Raw genomic sequence first — 19,515 nt, 5'->3', positions numbered from 1 at the left:
TAATATGATTAGATTTTTAAAATCTAAAAGTATGACTAACATTTTAAAGCATCTTTTAATTTGTAAGTAATGTCTACATTTTGCCTTTTCAATATTAGTCTAATTTTTAAATTTGCCATTAAAAATATCATAATCCTTGTTTTCATTTTGTGCAATTCTAAAATTGAAATCATTATAAAAAATCTGTTAAAATAATTTAATAAGTGATAATAATCTAATTGTTTTAATGCAGTTATTTATTAGATAAAAATTGGGAACAAAAATATCCGTTATATATTAAAATTTTGCAATTTAAAAGTGCAATTTTTTAATGAAATTAAATGAAATGATAAAAATGTTATTTACCAAATTATAATAATATTGCGTTTTCAAAATGTTAAAAGAGTTTTTTGTTACTTAAACTTAAAATACCTATAAAGTACCGAACCACCCCCTTACAGTTGAAATAGGGGTTGGAGCTATTTTTTCTCCTACACCTAATCGGATAACCAATAACAAAAATATAAACTATTCTAACCTGGCCTAAAGTAATTAAAACACAAACGAAAATCTACTTCCCCTTTTCCCATTATTTTAAGTCTATTTCTAAATAAGATAAGAGGGCTTAGGTGCTCGATCTGGCACTTTAAGGGGAACCGTCATTTCTTGTAATAATAATCAGATTTTAAAATAAGGTTTTAAGTTTTCCGGTAAATTTTAAAGAAAAATCACAATATTTCGATGATATAATACACCTAATCCAAATTATTACTCGGTCGTTTTGGGAGAATATCAAATTAATAAAATTGTATTCAAAATGTAAATGAAACCAAAAACGGCCATACAGGAAATGAAAACAAGTAAGTTTGCACATCAAGGTCGAATTTATGCTTTTCACTTTTTGACCAAACTTCAAAGGGAGGGGACATTGGACTGTAAATTACTGTAAGGTTTTATACCCAAGTTATCTTATTCGTTGGCTAAAAATCGTTGGTTACTTTCATTGAGTTGTGATTCATTGGTCTCCGACTGATAGTGTTTAAACAGTTAAACCAATGATACAAATATACAGTTATGGTATACTTTTAGAATGTCATTGGATGCGTATATAAATATTTCGTTCATTGTCCTATCCTTTAGGATCCCTGGTAAAAGTTCATCAAATGCATTACATATGAATCCTCTCCTCTCTCCTTTTATACTTAGACACTACCATTATAAATTAAATACCTTTTTCTGCCTTTACCCTCGCTATGAAAAAAAGATTTATAGTTTTTTTTTCTTTCTATGTTTAACCTGTCCTAAGATATAAAATAAACGATAACATCCTCGAAATACCCCTCCCATTATTTATCTTAAAATTATACTAAGTAAAAATATCTTTCAATAACGACGAAACTATTTTTTTTTGGCTAAACATATCAATATGAAATTTACGTGTTTAAATTATTTCCTATCCTAATTTAACTGCACTGTAAAAAATAACATACCAACCTAATTTTTAAAAATACAATACAATTACATATAAACATACATACGGACACAGTAATAGTGTCTGACTGATTATGACGTAACAAAAAAAAATTAGCCAATGAGAAGCCGTTATTGACCAATGGTAAAATTTATAGTGGCCTCTCATTGTTACGTCATAATCAGTCGGACACTATTACTGTGGTTCATACATACAATTAAGGTAAATGCATGGCTACAAACGTGGTTGCGATTTTTTTTGTAAGTAGTGACAACATAAACATTTATAAAAGCACTAAAAAGGTTTATCAATTCCCATTAAGATTAGGTTTTAAGTTTTTTTTTTTAATGTTTTTTTTTCATTTTTTGGAGATTTTAGAAGTTTTAGCGATTGGGTCTTTAATATTTGAAAAGTTTTTTAATGTTTTCAAAAATATTAAGAGAAAAATCTGCAAACTGAAAAACAAAAAGGGAAAAAATCCCCCAACGAAAACATTCAATAATGATAATGCTAATCTTTCTAGTTGTCAGTGCAAAAAAGTTTTTTTTTTAACAGTGTACATAATTGGTGAAAGTAGGAAGTATAAATACAATATTTTTTTACTCATAACGCAACTTAATTTGATGTTTAAAGTACACCTGTAATATATCCAAGCCTGGTAGGAACTTATTAGAATTTTAAAACTTACATTGGATATCTTTAAATTCATCTAATACATAATAGTGTGGCAATTTTCATTCTAATTAACATCGAAATTTTGTTGAGACAAGTAAATTAAATCTATTCGATGCTCTATATTTCTTATTTCTTATGTTTGAATTGTTTTTACTGATGTTTTTAATCCTTGTTTCAACTATTTTAATTATTTTAGCAATGTACATTGAGAATTCGCACAGATAACTGAAAGCCCACGATGACTAAGGCGTTAAATCCATTAGAATGGAAGTTGGATAAAAAGTTTCAATACATAGGAATATTAGAGTAATCATAATTATTATGATTTTGCTGTTTTAGAATTATTGTTTTTCAAAACCTCAACTATCAACCGAACATATAGGAATACTTGTAGAGAAGCTACTCTATATTAACTCTGTTGGACCAACTTTCAACCCTTATAGGAAAACTTGTAGTACAGCTGCCCTATTTGAACTCTATTGGACCAACTATAAACCCAACATAGAGGAATACTTGTAGAGAAGGTACTCTATATTAACTCTATTGGACCAACTTTCATCCAAGCATATAACAATACTTGTAGAGAAGCTACTCTATAATAACTCTATTGTTGGACTAACTTTCAACCGGAAATAATGTGTGTAGTTGTACCGGAAGTAAAGAATTTTATCTAAATAAATATTCATATGAAGGTGATACAATTTCGAGCATTTTTATGCATATTGAAATTCTTTTGCTTTCTAATTACTCTACTTTTAGCCATGCAATTCTGTCTTTGGTAGCTGGAAAAGTTTTGGGAAAGAGGAAGAATTGCAAATTAATTAAACGAGGACACTGTCCCCTTCATAAACATTCAAAACTAAATAGCATTAATAACTAACCCATGGACAATGACATAGTTAGTAAAATTCGTATTTATTATTACCATTTTTAATTCTAGCAGAGAAAATAACCCCATAGCCATAAGGAAAGAATAGTTATTTCTTTCATCGTATTATAAACCGCTTTCCGCGGATATAGAATGTACAATTATAAGCTAAAAAAACTGGTTTTAATCTTATGATTGTACATTTCTATTTTCGTAGAAATCGGTTTATAATACGATGATAGACATAGTTTTTTCGTATTGATGAGAACCGGTTCCTGTCCACCGGATTCGAATGAATACGAGAAAGCTTTGTTACTAAACAAGAATGTCAACGAATCTCTTAATTGGTAGAATAAACGAACATGATTAGTACATGCTAAGTTTGAAGTCGATTGGACTTTTCTGGCATGCCTAAGTAAACAACAATACGGACCGACCCTAACAATAGAAAAGCTTTGATTTAAATATTTTTTTAATTTATGTATATTTAGGCACCATAGACACAAAGTATACCTTTTCACAATCACCTATGTTAAACTAATTTTGTCACATATGTGTCAGAGTGAGATAGGGAGATAAAAGAGAGAAAGAGAGAGGTACAAAATAGAAGAGAGCGAAAGAGATATTGAAAGAGAAAGAAAAAGAGATAGAAAGAGATAGTTAGAAAAGTAGATGTTAATAGTAGATAGAAAAGAAAAGACACTGAGAAAAAGAAAATAATAGAAAACTATGGATAGAAAAGATATAGAGAGAGAAAGAGAAAAAAGTTTAAGATAGAAATAAAAAGAAAGATAAAAAGAGAAAGAAAAATATATAGAGGGAGAGAAATAAATAGAGAAAAATATGGACATAGAAAGAAAGAAAGAAAGAGAGAGAGAGAAAGAAAGAGAGAGAGAGAGAGAGAGAGAGAGAGAGAGAGAGAGAGAGAGAGAGAGAGAGAGAGAGAAGGAGAGAGAGAGAGAGAGAGAGAGAGAAAGAGAGAGAAACAAAGATAGAGATAATAAGATTTATATTTATAATACAGGGTGCGCCACATAAATCCGGACTTTTTCTTATTTTTAAAAAAATGAACATAAAATTGTCAATTTTAAAGATTTTCTTGAATTTTAAAAACTGGGAAGCCAACTAGGTATATGACTATTAGATTATTCAATAAAATCGTCACCAGCCTCAATCACCGCCTCTACCCGCCCCCTGAACCGCCCACAGACCCTGGTCACCATGTCCCTAACCAAGCTGGCGAAGTTCTCCTTCATAGTGACAATGAGGGAGGTCTTTGTGGTATTGGCGCGTCCATTGGTTCGTACTTTAATGGCGCCCCAGGCCCAAAAGTCAATTGGATGAAGATCGTGGCTGCTGGGAGGCCATATCTCCTTAGGGACGTGTCTCATTTGGGCCACAATTAAGCTAGAACAACGTTTGATACCTTTTTGGAAATGGCATGAAGATTAAGCTAGGGTTATCATCGCAATACATAGTCTAAAACGAGTTTTAAGGTTACAAATGGGCCCATGTAGTCGAGAACCGAGAAATTTTCATGAATTTTCACGATTTTTGACGTTTTTGACACCTCAAAATCTGCCACGTTTCACTTTAATGGCTACGGCCAAGCCATTTCAGATAGAGAGCTCTAGTCTTTTCTAGTGTCTTACTTATGTATCTAACAGTATCCCCAGCAAGTTGTATAACTCTACCTCACCTACAGATGGGCTGAGGTCACATTTAGTGGGCCCTAGTCGAGAATCCAGGGTAAACTATCAGCGCATTTCGATTCTGCCATGTTGAACATAAGCGCTGCCAGCTTGGAGACTACGTTCTCCATCGTCCAAAAATTGTCATGGGCAAAAAGGTAATTACCCATGCTTTTCATAGTGTGGTCAAACGTCATGATTGGTCAAGTATTTTTGGTGCTATGGCCGTTTGAAAAAAGTCCGGATTTATGTGGCGCACCCTGTATACTTAAATGCACAAAATATAACTATTAACTATGTGTCATCACAGATGTTGATTCAATGGAATACTATTTGCTACTGAGAGAAAATAATAAATAGGTGGAGATGATTTTAAATTTGTAGTGTAATTATTAAGGTATTAGATTATCTAGAGGATCAAGGCTAAAAACATCCATAAAAATATAGCTATATATTAACTATTTGTCACCAAAGATGTTAATTCAATGAAATACTATTTACAACTGAGAGAAAATAATAAATAGGTGGAGATGATTTTAAATGTGTAATGTAATAATAAAGCTACTAGATTATCTAGAGAATCAAGGCTAAAAACATCAATAAAAATATAACTACATATCAACTATGTGTCATCACAGATGTGAATTCAATGGAATACTATTTACTACTGAGAGAAAATAATAAATAGCCCTTTACAGTCTGGCCCCCCTATTATCTCAAATCCTATTAGAGCTAGAGGACTAATATTTTTTGTGCAAGTCCCCTGTTTGATAGTGAATTTCCGACCTTTTATAAGGCCAAGTCAATTTTCGCTTCATTCACACTTTTATTTAACAACCTTTGTTTTTAGGTCTTTTTTTACTTAAAAATTTCAAACAGCTTTAATTTTCTTAATTTTGAAGCTTGAAGAACAATTTTTTTCCTGGAAAATGTTTATCTTTATGTAAATTTTCATTAGAAATATCAAAATATAAATTTCAGCGGCCGCAGCTGTACTTGGCAGCTGCCAACCGCCGCAGTCGGCGGGAAAACGGCGGTGGATCTTTATGAAATTTTGATACGTTATGTAGACATGTAAGAAAAGATTAAGTTTAAAATTTGAAGTCTCTAAATCAAAAATTGCGGCCACAGGAGTCTTTTAAAGATTTCTGGAGACCTGGAGGATTAGGACATGCAGGATCATACCTGGAACCTGAAAGTGACTTGAACACCTGTATTTCATATGAGGATGTACTACTAGAGGATATTTTAGTAGTTTGGTATGATAAAATGCTTTGTTTTAGTAAAAAAAAATATTTTTGCTCTTTACCTGGATGACCCTGCCAGGTTTGCTGGCATCCTGTGCCAGCCAGGATGGAGATATTCAAAAAATTCAAACTCTCAGTTATGTGTCATACCCATACTTAAAAAGTCATGCAGTTTGGGCTCTTTATCTTTCACACACAGAAGAAAAAGATAGAAAAAAACGGAAGGGGGCCCCCCCCTAACCGTTCAGGGATAGGTAGAGATGTTTTTAATTTTCAATGTGACAATAAAGGTACTAGAATATTTAGAGATTTTGAAAAGAAGAAATTATTATAAAATTGTTATAGAGAGGGGAAGTTCACTTTTATTTTATCACATATAATAATTTTCATACCTAGATAACTGATTTATGCCTAATAATAAAAATAATGTGCATAAAAGTTTAAATATTTTGACATTTACTTAAAATTAAGGGTTGTTTATAAAATAGTATAGAAATAGGTTTTAGGGGTAGTGTTTACCACTCCATTTTTATAAATTGCTTTAACACCTCTTCTCCTGTAAGCCCCTAAAACTACAGTTGACTTTAGATAGCATCATTGTCCAAATATTTATCCAATAATTATTGCATTATCTGTGCTTTCACCCAAATTGCCTGTTAAGCAAAGATATTCCGCCCCCAACCAATAAAAAAAAAGTTAATATAAGTGCACAAAGGAAGTTATTTCCTATGCCTAATCCTACAATGCCATGACCCTACAGGGCTACCCAGTACCCATTATAATCTAACCTAACGTGACCTATAGTAACAAAAAAAAGTTACCTAACCCTTATCATCTGTGCTTAACAAGAATCCTTGAGGTAATAATCCTCTAGCATTCTAGTATCTGTATTATTATCAATTCTATTAACAAGGAAAAAAAGAGGTCAAAATTTCCGCATTTGTATAGAAAGGCGTCGTATGCTTCAGGGCGTGGACAATTGCATAAATTAATCTACAACCATGTTTTCAATTAATGTTTACTATTTTAACTCTAGTGGGAAAAAAATATATATTCCGCGGATAGTAAAATTAAATTGATTTTATTTTATTCACGGAAAAAATTCTATGGTACGGAACGATACGTGAATTTTCAGAAAAATCATGCCTAAGAACTGGTTCTAATCCAGTTAAAAATTGATGAGATTATTTCAATTCTTGTACGGTATGTTACATAAAATAAAATATTTCAGATTAGTTTGATAATAAGGCAAAGCAACTGCTAGCTGTAACACTTGTGTTGTGCTTTTCAAGAGAGATTTATATTGATATTTTGGTTAGTTTAAGTTATTTTATAAACTTACTAGCTGTTGAGCCCCTAGAATTTACGAGATCAAAGGGATATAAAATATGCTAAAAATATCCTTTAACCATCCCACAAGAATTAAATCTAAAACCATAACTGATTAAAACCATCCTTGGACTTAAAAAAGGAGAACGTAATTCGTTCAGTAGTTATTGAGACCTTAAGCTTCAGACAAAAAAACTTACTACTTTATACAATTGGATAATTTATGCTTTTTCTTTACCAATGTGTATAACTTTTTTTTAAAGTAAAAACTTCTTGTAAAACGTACAAAACAGGTGTTTCAAAAAATAAGAAAAATGTTAATAGATGGTTTCCTGTAAAAGAAGGATAATTATGTCCATAAGTAACACATCAATAACAAGCTAAAGCATATTTAATAAAAGGGAATATAAAGTATTTATAGACAGGCATGAATGTTTGTTTATAAATATTTCTTAGTATATAAATTTTTTGGCAGCCTTGGTACAGACGAACAGACATTCCCTGGTAATAATATGAGCTTCGCTACTAACAGGGAAGTGTTCTAAATAAGCGTAGCTGCTTTATAAATTAGTCATATCCAACTATTATTTTTCGTATTGTTTATAATTAATTTTCTGGATGATATTACGCCTGTCTATTGGCCAAGGAATTTTCCCCGACTTTATGGATGTTGCCACATTTTTTTTATATTTTGTTTGTAATATCAAACATCTTTGCTACTATTGGACATAATAGTTCTTGTTTTAAAAATACTTTGATAGCTCTTTATCCTGTTTTATGGTTAAATTTTATATTGTCAAAAGTCCCATTTATACATTTGTTCTAATTCAGTTAAAAATTAAATAGAATAAACTTTTTTTTTCAGGGTTAAGAGATTTGCCCCTTTAGATTTTAACACTAATAGTGAAAATAGACAATATGCGACCGAACGTGCAACCTTTAACTACTATTTACTACTTTTTTGATGGATTTTATAAACAATTCAGACCTAACTTTAATCAGAGATCTTAGGGGATAAGACAATGGACGATAATTTTTGTACATCCCATTCCCTAATGTTAAAACACAAAACTACCCTTCTCTGAATTATAATTAGTGTTGAAACGTTTGGACACTTAACTTATTGAACCAGCCGATAATAATTCATAAGAGTTCCCAAAGTTGTTAAGCAAACAAATAGGAAAACGTTATTATAAAACTTTAGAGACTAGTGTAATAATCAGTATTATGACTCCTCCATCCCTGACTTTAATTCATGAATCAAATTAACTTTTAACTTTTTTTAGCAAATAGGAAATAGGGTAAATTACAAATAGAGCAATAGAAAAAAAATCAAGTATGACAACATCCAATAAAAAGCTCAGCAACCAGGTGAATCTTACAAACTAACTAGTAAGAAAATAAGTCATAGAAAGATATTGAAATACTTTTTAGAATTCGTTAAAAATCTGTTGGAAAATTCTTTTAAAGAAGGTGTATCAACTTTTTCACTTTTTATTTAAGATAGCTAGCCGGTTCTTTTAGTAAGTAGTAGATGTAAAATTTTTCATAGAATTCAGATATGCAATCGGTTTTTTTTGTAGACCTCTTATTTTTTAAGTAATTTAAGTTTTTAAAAAAAAATAATTAAGTCAGTTTTAAGGTACTAAAACGCAACAAAATAAAAGAAGAAAATGGCCAGTATGAACAAAAATAGTAAGATCTTTAATTTGACACCTTACTATTAAAATTATGTTGAGTAATTATTGAAAAAATCAATTTTTTTAACCTCGGTTTAATCAAAACATTGAAGTAAAATATAATCTTCCACAGGCATAAAAAATATTGGTTCATATATAACTTTAGAATCAGAAAAATATTATGAATCCATTGTAAGCTAAATTGAAAAAGTTTTATAAAACTATAATAAAAAATATAAGTTTATTTTAAGAATCATAATTTTCGGCTTTAAAGGGTTGAACAACTTGAAAACTTGAAACTTGAAATAAACCTAAATAAATATACATACAATGTAACAGATATTTTTTAAACACAAGAAACAATAAAGCATTTTTAACTGCATTGTTTTGAAGTTTATAAACAGATTGAAGCATATTTGTTCATAATTTTTCGTTCTTTACATGTTATGTAAGTATCACTATTTTCATTGTAGTATCTATTGTATATATTCTATGAACATTATCCTTTTTTTTTGTCAATTCTATTGGTTGAGGTTTTGAGGTTAAGCTTCCCGATTAGTCAATTTTTGAGACTTGTGATTGGCTAGTTTAATAGTTACAATTAAGTGTTACCTGTAAAAAATAATACGTTAGGCCATTTTTATTATTTTTATTTTTTTACTTTTTTCAAATTTGCTTACAATGGATTCGCAATATTTTTCTGATTCTAAAGGTATATATGAACCCATATTTTTTATGCCTGTGGGAGATTATATTTTACTTCAAAGTTTTGATTAAACCGAGGTTAAAAAAATTTATTTCTTCAATAATTACTCAACAGAATTTTAAAAGTAAGGTGTCAAATTAAAGATCTTACTATTTTTGTTCATACTGGCCATTTTCTTCTTTTATTTTGTTGTGTTTTAGTACCTTAAAACCGACTTAAGTATTTTTTTAAAAAACTTAAATTACTTAAAAAATAAGAGGTCTACAAAAAAAACCGATTGCATATCTGAATTCTATCAAAAATTTTACATATACTGCTTACTAAAAGAACCGGTTAGCTATCTTAAAAAAAAAGTGAAAAAGTTGATACGCCTTCTTCACAAATTTTCATTTCGAATTAAAAATAGGAAGGCAATGTTAATATTACTATATTTACAAAAAAGCTAATAATATAACATAAAATTGTCGTGCAACATTCCAGAGTTACTAAGTTTTCAAAATAATACCTAATTGAACTTTAATTTGTGGATTGAAATCGATGGGATGATTCTATATTACGTTAAATTAGTTGCAAAAACTATTTTTTAGAACAACTCAAAATTTTTCCCAAAATAAAAAAATCTTTTAAATGTGCCACTCCCCTTATTAACCAAACCTGTTAAACCGTTTAATTGGACTTTTAATTAATTTCACGGACAGTTTTACACATACTTTTGTATTTTTAGAAGCGAAGCTTTCTACATTTAGGGTGTGTCCTTCTGTTCCTTCCGTAACACACCTCCGTTTATCTAAAGTGTTACCGTTGTCTCATTGATTTGTGAACATTTTATGAATATTTTTGTGAAATAAGTTACAACTTTAAACATTAAAGGCATATTAATTCAACTTTAGGATTTTATTATGATACCTTTATTTGAGAAATTTGAATAGAATTCATATGTGATTTAAAAATAATATTTTTAAAAAAGAATCTGTAATCCAATCATGATGCACAAATTACCCCTTCTCTACACTACAATTGGTGGTTGAAACGTCCAAACTCAACTTATAAACCAATCAATCAAAATCCCATAAAAGTTCCCTACTTTAATCATTCCAGTTCGCTTATGTTCAAGAAGTGTTAGTTTTGGCTTTTATTTATTATATTCAACTAGTTTTACCTAAAAATCATAAAATACTCATTTTATTGTTAAAAAACAACAAAAAAGGAGACATTTTTGCACTACTTCTAAGGCCTTTTCAAAGGCAACTAAAGAAAGGGCTTTCCAATTCTTAATACTTCGACGATTACTTTAGATATAATTGTCGCCATTTTCTAGTGGGTTTTTTAATTAATTTTAGGATTTTAAGTAGCGCAGCTACTTAATATTTCAGCTGAAAGAAAAAGGACATTGTAAATTATACAGAAAAGTTTTTACTATTCGTTGGCTAAAAAAACTTTGGGTACTTTATTAGAATCTTTATTTATTTATTTATTATTGGTTAGTTGGTTCAACTTGCAGCGTACAAAGTTTTTAACCACTAAATATTAGTATAAAGAAAGAGATATTTTGCTTAATAGCATTCTGGATGTAAATTAAGATATCTGTATTTTGGTACGTCTGTACTATTTTGTGTTTTATTTATTTATTTATTGCAAACAAAAACGAAAAATGCGCAAAAAATATTCAAACCCACCAACAGAAGGCGATATGCTTCAAAAGATGACACACGTAAAAATCTCTTTTTTTTCTTCTGTTCTTCGGATTAATTTTATACCCGCCTTTCCGTTCATTGTAACGAACAGGGGATAATTATTCACATTTTATCTATCCTATTATATAAAGTAGTAAGCGTTTTTTGTCTGTCCCGAAAGATATCGCTAACCGCTGAACCGATTTTGTTCTCCTTTATAGTGAAGTTTCTTATAGATCCTGGAAAGGTTTTAAACTACTTTTGGAGAGGGTGTCTTCACCCCCCTCCCCCGAAAAAAAAATATATTTTTTAACTGTTTTGAAACTTAAATTTAAAATGGGATGAGAGTCCCCTAGAGATTTCTAGGGGCGTAGCCGCTAGTTTGAATTATATAATACTAACGCATACGCTTGCTTCTGTATGTGCACTTTAGGGAATTCGACCCTCTACTATAATATTATTTTAATTGAGGGAAGATAATTTTTACTATGGACTTCCCTCCCCAAAAATAGTTATGAAGCTTCCCTGAACCTTTCAGATGAATCACTATAAAGGAGAAACATATCTGTTCAGCGGTTAGCAAGATCCTTTGCAACGCAAGACGGAAAGACTTTTGGTTACTTTTATATAAAGATTAGTTTCTATTTCTATGATGTAAAAAGTTATACTTTAACAGAGCTATGGTAGTGAAATGCTTTTAATTTTAATTTTAGCACAATTTAAATCTATCAAACTAGCTGAATATATGTCTATATTTTATAAATGTTCACGAGATTCAAGGACTTTATCAAAAGTCTGGAAAATGAAGGAAATTTTTGACAATAAATATATATATATTTTTTTTTTAAATCCTCAAATTATAATCAAATTAAAACGTTGGAAATTTTTTCAAATATTATGAAAAGTCGAAAAAAAATCTTTTAAAAGTGTATCAAACTTATAATTTAAATCCTTGAAAATTAGATTTAATTTTCTTACCAGGTTTTTAATTCAATAAAAGTAGGTAGTGTTACAAAAAATTATTTTAAATATACTAGCGGCTTTGCCCCAAGAGGTTTTATCAAACAAATTTTTCGTTTTTTTGGGGGGAGGTATTTTTCGTTTTTTGTTGGGGTTAGGATTGTCCCACCCCCCAAGTAAATAGTTATAAACCTTCCCGGGACCTATGAGAAGCTTTCCTGTAAAGGAGAACCCGATCAGTTTGTATTATAGATAAATTGAATAAATTGCTGAGAAAACCCACTTATACTGACATTGTATTTTGATAATTTGGTTAGAGAAATCTTCACAAAAAAATTAGCCTATTATCTGACCTAAGGAGAAACTAACTAAAGGAATCAGTGAGCAAGTAAGTAGATTCACTCCTAACAAAATAAATATTTTTTTTAACAGAAATTTTGTAACACTACTTTAAAAAGTTACGGGATTTTTCCAAGATAATTTTTATGTAAAAAAAAAACTTTTTTTGTTTATTCAGACAGACAGTTATGCAATTTAGTAGCGCAGCAACTCTTTCATTTGTTTCAGGGAGGAGTTATTGGATTGTAAATTAAACTGGTACCCAAAGTATCGTATCCGTTATTTAAACAATTTGGTTAATTTTGTTTAATTTGTTCCAAAATTGATGTGTCCAAACTTTTGAACATTTAATTTACATCTACAGTAGATGCAATTTTGTGTATAATAATCAAGAATGTATAATAATTTATCGTCCATTGACTTATCCCTTAAGATCCCTTCATTTTTTGCATAACATTTAACACAACCCTGAGTAGAAGTTTGTCTTACGTGGCCTCATATTAAAGATATTAAAAACAAGCATGATGACATCCATAGTAGACATAAATAAGAAATTAGAAAGAACAGCAAAACACATTAAAAGTTAAATAGTAAATGCTTATTGTTCATGATAATTGTATCTTTAATTCGAAACATCTATCTTTAAAGGCAACTGAGAAAACATATATCCCATAGAAAATATCCAACTTAAACTAAGACTAACTGACAGACAGACATAGTTAGTTCTAGATAGTATTTTCATTGGTCAGAATTTGGTTACAGCTCTAAGCTCATAAAATGAAACACACTCCACACACAGTCAGTACAGACAGACAAACAAACCAAGTAATTTAATGCCTAACAAACAAATGTGAAAGGAATACATAAAAGACATGTAAATATAAGCTTAACTTGTCATAAATAAATACATTTATTAGAAGAAAAAAAATAAGAAATCTTTAAAAAATTTGGGATTTTTAAAAAGGAGAAAACAGGTTTGGGAAGGGAATAAAATTATTTAATCCTTTTTATAATATACTAAAAATAAGCCTGAACCTTATGTTATGTACCCTAACATAGTGGTGTACACAGAGTTTTGATACCCAACTTAAACCTTAATCGAGGGGGTGTAATACAGACAACAAGAGCGGTTTTGTCACTTTCAATGGATTTTAATTTTAGGGGAATGTAATTTTGTTAACTTGAATCATTTTTTGGTTGTTTTAGTGGGTGTGAACACATATAAAGGAGCGTAAACCATAGCAGGGGTTGTTCGTCCCTCAAACTTTTCAAGGTGGTGGATACACCCCTCTGTACCCTCTGAACTGTCATAAATTTATTTTTTAGTAGCGAAGCTACTCTATAATTCGAAATGTCCGTCCGTCCGTCCGTCCGTCCGTCTGTCCGTCCGTGTAAGACAGAATAGGGGAAACGTGATTTTCTCGGCTCCTATTAAAGATAGACAGCTGAAATTTTTTGACAATATTCCCATTATTAAGGAGCACTATTAACTATAAAGCATCAAGGGCGGTCGGACCCCTTTTTAGCAGGTTTTAGGCTATTTTTGTATGTTTCACATTTTTCTCCATATCTTCAGTGTTTATGGTCCGATTTTCAAAATTTTTTCAGTTATAGATATGAGAATTAAATTTCCCGTAGTTTAAAGAAAACATCCATGACGGCCAGACTGCCTTTTTGCAGGTTTTAGGCTATTTTTGTATTTTTCACATTTCCACCATATCTTCAGTGTTTATGGTCCAATTTTCAAAATTTTTTAAGTTATAGATATGAGAATTAAATTTCCCGTCGTTTAAAGAAAACATCCATGACGGCCAGACTGCCTTTTTGCAGGTTTTAGGCTATTTTTGTATTTATCACATTATTCTCCATATCTTCAGTGTTTATGGTCCGATTTTCAAAATTTTTTCAGTTATAGATATCAAAATTAAATTTCCCGTCGTTTAAAGAAAACAACCATGGCGGTCAGACTGCCTTTTATCAGGTTTTTGGCTATTTTTATATGTTTTAAATATTTCCCCATATATTTGGTGTTTTTGGTCCAATTTTCAAACTTTTTTGGGATAAATACACTTTAAATCTACTTTTACGTATTTCCATCCACGAATTTTTGTGCTTCGCTACTTATGGATGTTGTCATCCTTGTTTCATTATAATCACGCAACCTTTGAGACAGAGAAAACAAAAAGTAATGGTTTAAACTTGTTATCGAGATATTGTACATAAATCGTCTGATTATTTCAACATGTTGGTGATTTCACTTAATTCAACTGAGGGTCTACATAGTAGATACCCTACTTAAACCAAAATTATGGGGGTTGTAATACAGACAAAAAAAAGCAGTTTTGTCACTTTCAAGGGATTTTAATTTTATGGGAATGTAATTTTGTTAACTTGAATAATATTTTTGGTTGTTTTAGGGGGTGTGAACACATGCACAGGGGCGTGGGCCTTAGCAGGGGGTGTCCTCCATCCCCCAAACTTTTCCAGGGGGTGGATACACCCCTCTATACCCTCTGACATATCATAAATATATTTTTTTATCATAATCACGCAACCTTTGAGATTGAGAAAATAAGAAATAATGAAACAATCTTTTTATAGAGTTATTGTAAATAAATCGTATGTTTTAATTCAATGTAATAGTTATGTAATATTTTTTTTGTCTTCAACTGACAGTAGGTTTCCTAATGTAGTTAAATAATTTCCTATTAATTCAGATCCTGGCAATGACATAAGAAGTGTATTTTTTTTCGGCAACCAAGTGCTTTATGAGAGATTAGAATTTAAAAAAAATATCCTTTCATAAAGATTATAATAAGAAACAATAATGTTGCGATGAAATTTTAAAGATGTTCTTCTATTACACAGTGGTCCTCAAGGCAAAAGAAGTTTGACAAAACCTACCATAAAAACGGACTATGTGGCCATCAAATATACACACTGGAGGGCCAGGAACTGATTTTCTTAAAATCATAGCTGTTCCTTCTTGGGGTTTATTCCATTTTAAAGTTAACAGACCAAATTCCCTAAAAAATCAAGGTTGTTTGTCACGATTTTGTTGCTCTGGATTCAAACCTTTATAACTTTGGCTGTATGAAAGACTCATGAAAGCTAAACCTACCATTGGAAAGCCTATTGAATGACAATTTCAGACATAGCTTTAAATTTTTTGTAGCTTTCTTACTTTTTGCTCTACAAGGAAAATTGTAACCAAAGGGAGAAAATTTATTGATAAATCTATTCTCAGAAAGGCTTTCACTAGGATATTTTGATGTAAATTTTTCAGGATTTTTCTTATGTTCAGTGATTCTTTTGATGACAAATGCAAAAAATACACTTTCATACATTTAATTTGGTATATTTGCATTTTTTCTACCTTGTGCCAAAAATTTTTTATAAAAATTATAAGTTGGTGTATATTTTTTTGTCCAAAATTGTACATAAATTTCAGGAATAAATATTAAGAACCATCAATTGCTACATTTTACATGTGTAGTTTTAAATTTCCTATGTTTATGGTTGTGTAAGAGCCTCAAAAATGCTAAACCTACCATTGTAAAGCATGTTGAACACTCTATCCAAATAAATCTACGACTTTAAAAAAAAATTGACTTAAAAGGCTTGCACAGGATTTATGTTAGGTGTAATAAATTTCACCAAAAATATTTTCTTTCCTACAAAATTTGGAGTAGAAGGGAGGTTACAAAGCAGTAATAGTTATCACATGTCCTGTTTCAACACCAATCTATGGAGGGGTTGTGCCCCCCCCCAAAAAAAAAATGGTGCAGGGCTTAGGTGCCCCCCCTTTCCCCCCCCCCTAAAAAGGGAGGGGGGTAACATTGATAGTTGAAAATAATGTAAAATTTAAAAATTAAAAAAAATATTTTTTTCAAAACTCAACAAGATATAACATACCCCCCCCCCCCTGGCCCCCTCCCCTATCCCATAGCTAAGGGGAATAATTCACAGTTGAGGGAGGGGGGGGGGTGTAAAAAGTGCATGAAAGGTGCTGAAATTTATTTTATTTTCCTAAAATACATTTACCCCAGTGGTAACACTTTTATGGGGTGGGGGGGTATTATCTGCTGATTCTGCTATATATCTTTTTAATAAAATTAGGGGGGGGGGTGATTTAAACCCCTCCCCCACCTCCTTAGACATTTCTGGGAATTTTTTTCATCTTTTTTTAACTCTTCCCCTTCTAAATTCTGGTAACTTCCCCTAGTTCAGGGGGTTTGGATGGGGCTAACTATCCTTCCATAGAAAAAAACCTGCTCACGTTCAATCTGCACAAAGTAAAGACCAATTTAACTTTGGGCTCGGGAACGAAGTAGAGGTTGGAAACAACAATATGATGTTTGGCTGGGAAACCGCTAAAGTACTAGTCAGACAGATGATTCTGAATTCCCGCAGACCAGCAAAAATTTGCACCTGGAATGTTTGGACAATGTTTCAGTCAGGCCAGAAAGAAAACATTTACTGAGAAATGCTTAAAGCCAGGGTTGATATCCTGGCTATCACCGAATCAAGGTGGACAAATAATGGAGAGTTTAAACATCATTCTGGCTTGAAAATACTTTACTCAGGCCATATGAATGAGAATCTAGGACATAAGCAAGGGGTGGCTCTTATGCTGACCAAGCGAGCAGAGCAGGCCATGATCAGTTGCCAACCCCATGGTCCAAGAATCATGGAGGCTTACTTCAAATCCTCAGATATAAACATCAATCTGAGAATTATAATAGCATATGCTCTTACAGAACAAGCAGATACAGAGGTCAAAAACGAATTTTATGACCAGCTTGACTCTGAATTTAAGAATGGTCATAAAGAAAAGGACCTGACCATGCTCCTAGGAGATTTCAATGCTCAAGAGGGGAGTAATAATGAGTATTTAGAAGAAGTCATGGACAAATATGGCCTAGGCTTAATTAATGGCAAGGAAAATGACAATGGTGATAGACTTTTTTGTACTGAAAACACACTTGTCATTGGTGGTACCATCTTTAAACACAAGAAGATTCATACTGCCACCTGGAGATCACCAGATCAAAGAACCTTTAAACAGATAGACCACATCTGTATATCTAGATGTATAAAAGGTTCTCTCCTTGATGTCAGGGTTGAAAGAGGACCATTCAGACTATTACCTTCTATCTTCTAAAGTTTGGCATAGATTTAAAAAGCAGGACTCAAACCCTAACCCCAGGAAGAAATATAATTTAACAACCCTTCAAAACTCTGAAAAGCTACAAGAGTTTGAGCTCACTCAAAAGAACAGATTTGAGTTGTTGACTCTTCAAGAGGAAGATGGAGTTGAAGATATTGGGCAAAGTATCAAAAAAGTTTATAATGATACTAGCCAAGAATAATTAGGTTTCAAAAAGGCTAACCAAAAGCCGTGGATCACTAAAAGATCCATTGATCTCATGGATCAAAGAAGAAATGTAAGACAAAAGACACTTTCTAGAAACTCTCCAGAATATAAAGACCTGTATAAGATGCTCAGCAGGGAAATCCAAAGAAGTGTCAGAATTGACAAAAAAGAACACTTGGAAAACCTTGCTATGCAAGCAGAAAATGCTGCTAATCAAAATAGAATGAAAGATGTCTATGAGATTACTAAGAGCATTGCAGGTAAAGTACACAAATCAGGATCACACATCAGGGACAAGGATGGTTCACTCCTTAAAACTGATGAAGATATTCCAAATAGATGGGCAGAGCACTTCACTGAACTGCTAAATCTTCCAGTTCCAGAGGAAGAAACTGAGATTCCACCCTCAGATGCACTTGACATTGACTGACAAGCGCCAAATCTATTGGAAATCAAAGCGGCCATTAAAAATTTGAAAAATAACAAGGCCACTGGACCTGATAACATACCAGCTGAGGTCATAAAAGCAGACCTAGATACATCAGCTAAGGCATTCCTACCTTTGATCACAGAGATATGGAATGATGAGTTATGCCCAGAGGACTGGAAGAATGGACATATCTCATTACTAGCCAAAAAAGGACACTTGACCCAATGTGGAAACTACAGAGGGATAATGCTTCTTCAGTACCTAGCCGTATCCTTAGTAAGATTCTTCTAAATAGAATAAAGAAAAAGGTTAATGAAAAGCTAAGACCTAATCAGGCTGGATTTAGACTAAACCGTTCCAATATTGATCAGGTAACCTCTCTAAGAATCATCATAGAGCAATCCAAGGAATGGAACTCTGAGCTCTATGTAAACTTCATTGACTACAAAAAAGCATTTGATTCTTTAGACAGAAGATCTCTCTGGAAAATCTGCCGACACAATGGCATTCCAGAAAAGATAATCAATATCATTAAAGCTATCTTTCATAAAGGAGGTGGAAATGTAATGTATAAAGGTAAACTTTCTTGAGATTGTAACAGGCGTCAGACAAGGATGCCTTCTTTCTACCTTCCTTTTCCTCCTTGCCATTGACTGGATCATGAAGAACTGTGAAAGTAATGATGGCATTTGCTGGGAGCTATTTGGCAATCCAAAATATTTGGGAGTTTTGGACTTTGCTGATGATATTGCTTTGTTAACAAGCAATAGAAGTCAAATGCAAAGAAGGACTAACATGATAGCTGAAACTTCCAAGAAAATTGGACTAGAAATTAATGTTCCTAAAACCAAAATACTCAAATTAAATGCAAATTCCCAAGAACCAATTACTATTGGAGACCAAATTCTTGAGGATGTAGATTGTTTTGAGTATCTTGGAAGTAAAATTGATGAAGCTGGAGGCACTTTAACAGATGTTAAAGCTAGAATTAACAAATCTAGGACAGCCTTTGCCAGCCTGAACAAAATTTGGAATTCCAACAACATCACCATAAAGACCAAGTTAAGATGTTCTCTCTGTTTTGCTGTATG

The 19,515-nt window shown here is 31.7% G+C and overlaps 1 protein-coding gene across 1 annotated transcript in view; it reads left to right on the top strand.

The window, feature by feature from the left end:
• Positions 1-19,515, top strand: part of LOC145306408 (uncharacterized) — a 458,128-nt gene that overhangs the window by 252,648 nt on the left and 185,965 nt on the right. The window lies entirely within an intron of this gene.

Source organism: Acartia tonsa, chromosome 14, assembly GCF_053477335.1.
Source record: "Acartia tonsa isolate MP-2025a chromosome 14, ASM5347733v1, whole genome shotgun sequence".
Classification (NCBI taxonomy): Eukaryota; Metazoa; Arthropoda; class Copepoda; order Calanoida; family Acartiidae; genus Acartia; species Acartia tonsa.
Note: the sequence above shows the minus strand (reverse complement) of the source record. Positions and strands in the feature narration are given on the sequence as shown.